The sequence below is a fragment of the Delphinus delphis genome, chromosome 10, assembly GCF_949987515.2.
Source record: "Delphinus delphis chromosome 10, mDelDel1.2, whole genome shotgun sequence".
In the NCBI taxonomy this organism is placed as follows: Eukaryota; Metazoa; Chordata; class Mammalia; order Artiodactyla; family Delphinidae; genus Delphinus; species Delphinus delphis.
In genome coordinates this window covers 99,332,066-99,340,446 of record NC_082692.2, presented here as the reverse complement: position 1 = coordinate 99,340,446, position 8,381 = coordinate 99,332,066, and the positions used below count along the sequence as shown (strand labels likewise).

General features: G+C 48.6%; 1 pseudogene; it reads right to left on the bottom strand.

Moving 5' to 3' along the window:
* Positions 1-2,153: 2,153 nt before the first annotated feature.
* On the bottom strand, positions 2,154-2,903 carry LOC132432930 (ferritin light chain pseudogene; annotated as a pseudogene).
* Positions 2,904-8,381: the final 5,478 nt, after the last annotated feature.

The window sequence follows — 8,381 nt, the reverse complement described above, 5'->3', positions numbered from 1 at the left end:
TCTCTGTCCCCTCTGCAGGCTCGACCTCCTGCAAAGGCTTAACTATGAATTGTTGGGTTCCTCAGGGAGTAGTCCTTGGCCCTGTTTTCATCTTACTCTGACCTTCTCTCTCTTTTCCAAATCCCCTCTCCACCCTTCTCCACTCTGCTCTCTGTTTTTGGTTTTTTTTTGGCCGCGCCATGAGGCATGTGGGATCTTAGTTCCCCAACCAGGGATCAAACCTGCACCCCCTGCATTGTAAGTGCGGCGTCTTAACCTCTGAACTGCTGGGAAGTCCCCTCCACTTGGGTCTCTGCCTCAGGAAGCCGATTATATGGATACCTTGAGTGGGCTTGCTTGTTCTTTAATTTTGGATTGGGTTTTAGTTATTGCTGCATAACAAATTACGTCACAATTTAGAGGCTTAAAAAAGCCACCATTTTATTATCTCTCATGATTCTGTGGGTTGACTGGGATCATCTGGGGTCACTTCTGCTCCACGTGACGTCACATAGGGGTAGTCCACTGGGGACTCAACTGGAACACCCAAGATGGTACTCTCACGTCTAGCAGCTTGGTGGGAATGGCTAGAAGTCTGGCCTCAGCAGGACTGGGAAGCCTGAAACTCTGTCTCTTTCCAAGGCATTTCAGGGCCTCCCCATCTCCCTAAGGCCTTTCCCTCCCACAGTCCTTCTGGTACAAGGGAGCCAGACTTCTTATATAGCAGCTCAGGGTTCCTCAAACTGCAAAAGCTGAAACTGCCAGGTTCCCTTAATTCATGGGTCCCTAGTTGGCACTGCATCACTCTGCTGCCTCTGTTGGTTAAATAGGTCACTGGACCAGGCCAAATATAGCATGGGAAGGGACTGCACAAAGGCATGAACACCGGGCCGCAGGATTCCTTTGGGACAGTCTTTGGAGACTAGCCACTACAGTCTCCTATCTCGTCCTCAAGCTCCCTCTCTTGTGCAGAATGAATGTTTTCCCCCACTTTCCGTAACCCCAAACTCTCATCCTATTTCAGCCTCAAGGGCAGGCCAGAAGTCTGGTTTCTCATCCAATTGTTGATGAGGCACTTGGGCAAGGCTCCTCTTGACCTGAAGACCTGTGGACCAGAGAGAAGTTATCTGCCCTCGCGTACCCAGCATATTAAAATGAGACAGGAACTGCAGCACCACAACGTACACTCCCATCCAGAAGGGAAGACAGAGCAGTCACAGGTCCATCACAATTCTGCAATTCTTCTGGGTACAATTCTCCATGCTCCAGGGCTAGGGAATGCATGTTGATCGGGGCCCAGGTCTGCTCCCTGGGAATGGTTCTATTTGGCTCTTGGCCTCTGAGTCATCCTTGTTTTACTTAAGAAATGGTTCATGTTTGCCTGATTCCTGTCCTTAGGCAGTTGAGAGTCACAGAGGCTACATTTTGTTTTATAATGTTTCTGTTCCTTTCTTAAAAAAAATTTTTTTTTTACCTTTTGACACACTTCACCCATAAAAGTACATATAATGTGTGTATATATGTATATGTACCTTATATGTTTATTTTTTAAATAAATTTATTTATTTATTTTTGGCTGTGTTGGTTTTTTTTGTTGCTGAGTGGGGGCTGATCTTCATTGCAGTGCGAGGGCTTCTTATTGCGCTGGCTTGTCTTAGCTGTGGAGCACAGGCTCTAGGCGCGCAGGCTTCAGTAGTAGTTGTGGCTCGCGGGCTCTAGAGCACAGTCTCAGTAGTTGTGGCGCACGGGCTTAGTCGCTCCGCCGCATATAGCGATCTTCCCTGACCAGGGCTCGAACCCGTGTTCCCTGCAATGGCAGGCGGATTCTTAACCACTGCGCCACCAGGGACGTCCCTGTATTTTTATTTTACATATACGCACACATACAATTGGCCCTCCATGTGCACGTGTTCTGCATCTGCAGATTCAACCATCCACAAACCGAAAATATTTGGAAAAAAAATTCCAGGAAGTTCCAAAAAGCAAAACTTGAATTTGCTGCACTCCCACCATTTTTTTCTTCCCCTGCAAAAAGCTTTATCGTTTCCATTTGCTCTGCGGTGTGGGAGAGGGCTCCAGGCTGGTTAAAAAGCTGCCTAGTGGCGGCAGGCAGAAGCCCTGGCACCAGGGGGTTGTCAGAGGGGTCGTCAAAGTCCGCTGGGCTCCAGAGGCTTCTAGCCGTAGTGGAGGGTGATCCTTTCAAAGAGATACTCGTCCAGCCCAACCTGGGAGCCGGCCAGCCTGCGGAGGTTAGTCAGGTGGTCGCCCTTCTTCCTGATGAGTTTCACCTCCTCATCCAGGAAGTGGCTCTCCAGGAACTCACAGAGATGGGGGGGCAGAACTCAGAGAAGGCAGATCCAAGAGGGCTCGGTTCAGCTTCTTCTCCAGGACTGTGGCGACTTCCACAGTGTTCAGGTTTTACCCCACTCATCTTGGGACGGCTTCTGTGTGTCCTGGAAGCGTGTGCGGCAGCCACGCCGGTTTTGCATCTGCAAGAGACCCTCTGCAGCCTCGCGTTTCTCCCGCACCAACTTGCCCAAGAAGTGGTCCACGCCCTCCAGAGCCACGTGGTCTCGGTGGAAATAGAAGCCCCGAGAGAGCTGGGTGTGGGAGGCGCGCAGGCGCGTGTTGACCGGGTGGTTGATTGCGGCCTCCACCGCAGAGAAATAATCCTGAGGAATGTGGGAGCTCCGCTGATCCTCAATACGGAGAGAAACTCCGAATATGGTGTTGGTTGGTCCCTGAAGCCGAGGCTGGCTGAGAGGTTGGTGCCTAAGGTTGTGGCTGGGAAAAAAGTTGGAGGGTGGTTGGAGGCTGGAAGAAGGGGTGTCCCTGGTGGTGTTCTGTCCAAACACTCTAGAAGCTAGAGACAGATTCTCGGGACAGCCGGTGCACTGGCCCTCCAACAAGCATTTACACAGCATTTACGTTGTATTTACAACTACTTATATAGCATTTACATTTTATTAGGTATCATAAGTCATCCAGAGAGGATTTAAAGTATACGGGAGGATGTGCCCAGGTTATATACAAATAGTAGGCCATCGCATATATAAGGGACTTGAGTATCTGTGGATTTTGGTATCCACGGGGGTCCTAGAATGAATCCCCCATGGATACTTAGGTACAACTGTATACGTATAATGTCTCTGTTCCTCTCAGTCCAAATTAGTAAAATGAAAGCTTTTGTGCATTTCCTGTGTATCAAATGACCTACTCCATTAGACAAAAGCCACACTTACCATTTCTTTCTGAAACAGACACTTTGGGCCACATGCAAGCGCTAAGGGATGCGCCTTCAGAGGTTCTTAGAAGCCTGTTGTCCAGCTGAGAGGCTCTACCTGCGCCGTACCCTGAAATGCATCTGAGTTCTCAAGAAAGTCTGTTGTATCTGCACCCTTCATCTGATCTTGACCCGGAGGCCACATTGCACGGGAAGCACCCTGTATTTGATCTTTGCCACCAGGTTCCTTCCCTCCCCCAGGTTCTTATTTCCTTTGAGACTCTTTATTGGGCTATAGATGTTGGGAATGAGAAATGGTCTCACTTTCCAACCTAACAAGCTTGAGGCGAGGAGCGTTTCCTATAGATTCCTCTGTGATACGGAACAGCTCTTTCTTTAGCTCATCCTCCATCCGTCCCTCAGCTAAAATGAACCAGTTGATTCTTTCAGCATTCTGCCTTGAAATCTCCTCAGCCAAAACAACAAGGCTATGAACTGTACTTTCTGTTTTCCACGATATTACAGGGAACAGTTTTATTACATTTTTCTGTCAGTACGTAAGTCGCGTCCCCTTTGGTCAGGCTCCCGTAACAATTTCTCACATTCTTCCACATTCCAATAACAATCTCTTCAAGGCCCCCTAGCCTCTGCCCATTGCCCTGTTCCTAAGCCAGTGTCCCCTGTTTTCAGTGCTGTTTATTGGAGCCCCCCCTTGGGTAGCAATTCCTGTATGGGCTGTCTATGGCTGAATAGCAATCACTCCAAAGTCTAAAACAGCGACAGTTTATGATCTCCCAGTTCTGTGGACTGACCGGCTCAGCTCCACATGATGTTGGCTGGGGCGGTGATCCTCCGGACCCTCCTCCAAGACGGCTCACTCACATGGCTGCACCTTGGTGGGGACAGCTCGGAAGCTGGGCTCAGCTGGGGCCCTAGGACACTGGGCCTCTCTTCTGTCACTCCTTGGCTTTTTTTTCTTTTTTTTGCAGTACGCGGGCCTCTCACTGCTGTGGCTCCTCCCATTGTGGAGCACAGGCTCCGGATGCGCAGGCTCAGCGGCCATGGCTCACGGGCCCAGCCGCTCCGCGGCACGTGGGACCTTCCCCGACCGGGGCACAAACCCGTGTCCCCTGCATCGGCAGGCGGACTTTCAACCACTGCGCCACCAGAGAAGCCCCCTCCTTGGCTTTTCATGTGATCGCTCCTGGTGGTCTCTTCAACAGGGCAGACAATCCGGACAAGTTTCATAAACTGTCCTGGCTGTGCCCACTCATCTGCCCCTGTTCCTGCCAGAAGGCTGCGACTCTGCATCCTTCTGACAGAGCAGCTGTCTTGTATGAGCCACCGTTTACTGACCACTTGGGATTCGTCTGTTCTCTCCTGGGCTGAGCCCTGTGCTCGGGACTTGCCATGTATTTTTTCTCTTAACGCTCAAGGCCGTCCCTGTTAGAGATTGCTTCCTCATTTCATGAAGCTCAGAAACGTTGAGTGACTTGCCCAAGGTCATGGGACTAGACAGGGGCAGAGCTGGACTGGAATCCAGTTCCACCTGACTCCACAGTCTGTGCCCTCTTCAGTCCACTGTGCAGACATCCAGGGTCAGTCAGTGAACCCCAGAACAAGGCCACCATTGGCCGAGGAGCTTCTGGACTTTTTAGGTATAACGTACGTACACAGGGTGAAGTTCACGAAGCACATGGATCTTCCATGTATAACCCAGTGATCCTTACCGATGTGCAGCCCCAATCAACAAATACCCGGATCAAGATGTATAACACCTGCAGCTCCCTAACCAGCTCCCTCGTGCCTCTTCCCAGTCTATGCTCCTCTGACTTCTATCGTCATCCATTAGTTCCGCATATTCTTGAACTTCATAGGAATGAAATCATAGCGGATGGGCTCTTTTGTCTGGCTTCTTAATGCTCAACATCATATCAGTGAGATTCATTTTTGTCTGGCAGGTAGCAGTAAGTAGTCCCTTTGTCGTGCTCTGTGGTATCCATCGTATGCATACAGCACAGTTTATTTATCTGTTCTCCTCGGCATGGATATTCGGGTTGCATCCAGTTTGGGGCTATTATGAACAAAGCTACTAGGAACATTCTTGTACGTGTCCTTGGATGGACTTAAGCACTCGTTTGTCTTGGGCATGTATGCAGGAGTAGAACTGCTATATGATATGGTAGGTGTAAGTTTAGCCTTACTAGAAACTTCCAGTTTTCAACAGTGTCTGCTCCATTTTGCTTTCCCACCAGCTATGGATGAGAACTCCTGTTAGCAGATTGAGAGAGAATTCACAAACCCTAAAATCCCCTCTGTTAAAGTGTATAATTCGGTAGTTTTAGGATACTCACAGTTGTACAACCATCACACTGATTCCAGAACATTTCATCACCCCCCAAAAAGCCCCATGTTCCTTAGCAATCTCTCCCACTCCTCCCTTCTCCCCTCCCCACCCCAGCCCCTGGCAACCACTAATCTACTTTTTTGTCTCTATTTGCCTATTCTGGACATTTATGTAAATGGAACCTTACAGTCTGTGGCCTTCTGTGTCAGGCTTCTCTCACTTAGCATAATGTTTTCAAGGTTCATCCATGTTGTGGCATGTATCAATACTTTTTATTGCCAAATAATATTCTATTATACAGTGATACCACATTTTATCCATTCATCAGTTGATGGATATTTGACTCGTTTCTACCTTTTGGCTATTATAAACAATGCTGCTATGAACATTCTCTTGGGTAGGCACCAAGGAGTGGGATTGCTGGGTCTACCTGGGTTTTATAAGATTCAGGGGAAAGACCCCATGGTGAAGGAATTTCCAGCGTGAAAATAGTCCACCTGTACAGGTGGGCCTCATCTTCTACTCTGCAGCAGACCATTCTCAGCTGGGAGGTATCCAGACTCTCTTCATGATCAATGGCAAAGTTAAAATCTAGATATCTTGGAGGTAGTGTGTAGAACATCCTCCCGGGGTTATAAAAGAAGACAGACCTGAAGTCACAGTTCACCATTTCCTAGTTGTGTGAACTTGGGTGAGATACTTCTCTCAGCCTCAGTGTTCTTATCTGCATAATGGACACAAATAACTCCTCTTTCACAGGTAGCTCGGCTTCTGGCACTTGGGTGCTAACCAGCATGAGAGGCATGGACCCAGTAAGGGCGAGTCCCTTCCCCCTTTCCCTTCCTTCAGTCAGTTCTTCATGTTCCTGAAAAATGTGCTTCTCAGAGCAAAAAAATAACTTTAGGCAGGAACAGTGGCTCTAGACCCTGTACATTCAAAGCACATGGGGAGTCTTTTTTTTTTTTTTTTTTTTTTTGGGGGGAGTCTTTTTTAACGTATCAGTGGCCAGACCTACCCACAGAGGTTCTGATTTAATTCATCTGGGTGAGTGAGCAGGCATTTGTTTTTTTCAAATCTCCCCAGGTGATTCTAAGGTGCATCCAGGGCTGAGAACTACTACACGAAAGGAATTACCTGTGTTTGAGAGGCTGGGAATAGGGATATGGTGACCAGCCATCCCAGTTTGCCAAGAACTGCCCCAGTTTTAACACTGAAAATCCTGCATCCCAAGAAACTCCCTCAGTCCTGGGTAAACTGGGCTACCGTTAAGGAAATGATGCCCAAATGCTGATCTGTGGTACTTATATTTAGGATTTTCTTTCAACTGTCAGGTTTGAAGCCAAAGTACTTTTGAACTTAGGGAATGAAGAGCAGAAAGCTGCCAGCTGTACCCCAGCACAGTTTGAAACGCACAGGAGACAGAGGACTTGGGGGGAAGGGGTTAGTTAGGGCAGCACCTCTCAGACCTTGGTGTGCATGAGACCCATTGCAGTGTCCTGTAAAATGCAGCTTCTGACCAGCAGATCTGGGGTGGGCCTGATACTATCTGTTTCTAACAAGCTCCCAGGTGATTCCAATGTGGCTGGTCCAGGGACCATGCGTGGAGGAGCGAGAGTCTAGAGAGATGTAACTTCTCTCTTACAACAAACATAACCTTGAGGGAATTCCTTCTTCTTTCAGACCTTTGGATCTATCAGCTATAAAATGGGGATAGTAATACCCACATCACAGGAAACCCCCAGGAGGTTTCACAATAATTTAGAAGTGTGTTGTTGGGAAGACTCAGCGTGCCTGGCGTGCAGTGGGGGCTGACTGGATACAAGTCCTCTTTGCATCCTCATCTCCACCCAGCTTTAGCCTCTCGTGCTTGCAGGGCTCTGATTAGTTTCTTAACAGTTAGCAGAGTCCTTCATGGAGAGTGGGCACCTCAAGAACGGTTGCTGATGTGTTCAGAGAGATGCTGAGTAGAGGCAGATGACTGCAAGCCAGCGCCAGGGTGTGTGGCCAGCTAAACCTTTAATCTAACCATTTGTATGCCCTGTGGAGGATAACCTCATTTCACTTAGAGATGATGTTGGAGTCAACAGTTTTTATATCAAGGCCAAAAAAAAAAATTAAGAGAAAAGAATGCTACAGGGAGAAATTTTTTTCTTTTTTCCTTTTTTTAAATTGAGCTGGTACTGTGGGCAATACCATTCCCCCTTTTTTAAAACAATTAATTAATTTATTTTTGGCTGTGTTGGGTCTTTGTTGCTGGGCTTTCTCCAGTTGCGGTGAGCGGGGGCTACTCTTCATTGCAGTGCACGGGCTCTAGGCGCGCGGGCTTCAGTAGTTGTGGCTCACAGGCTCAGTAGTTGTGGCTCATGGGCTCTAGAGCGCAGGCTCAGTAGCTGTGGCGCACGGGCTTAGTTGCTTCGCGGCATGTGGGATCTTCCCGGACCAGGGCTCAAACCCGTGTCCCCTGCATTGGCAGGCGGATTCTTAACCACTGCACCATTGGGGAAGTCCCCAAATTTCTTTTCTTAATTACTGTTGTCAGAAAGCTGATGTTGGAGGAACTGTTAGAGAAGGAAAGGACGAGACTCATAAATAGCCCTAGAAGCACAGGCTTTGGAATCAGAAGTTCCTGGGTTTGAATCCTGGCTCTATCAGACACTGTGCTGCAGGACCTTGGGTAAATTGCTACCCCTCTCTGACCCTCAGTTACGTCATCTGTGAAATGGAGATGAGAATCCCTGCCTAGTTAGCTGGTGCCGCTTGCCTCCAAACACAGGTATCTGTTACTCATCGCGCTTCTCACTGTCAGCTGCTGGGTGTCAGGGTTCCTCTGGG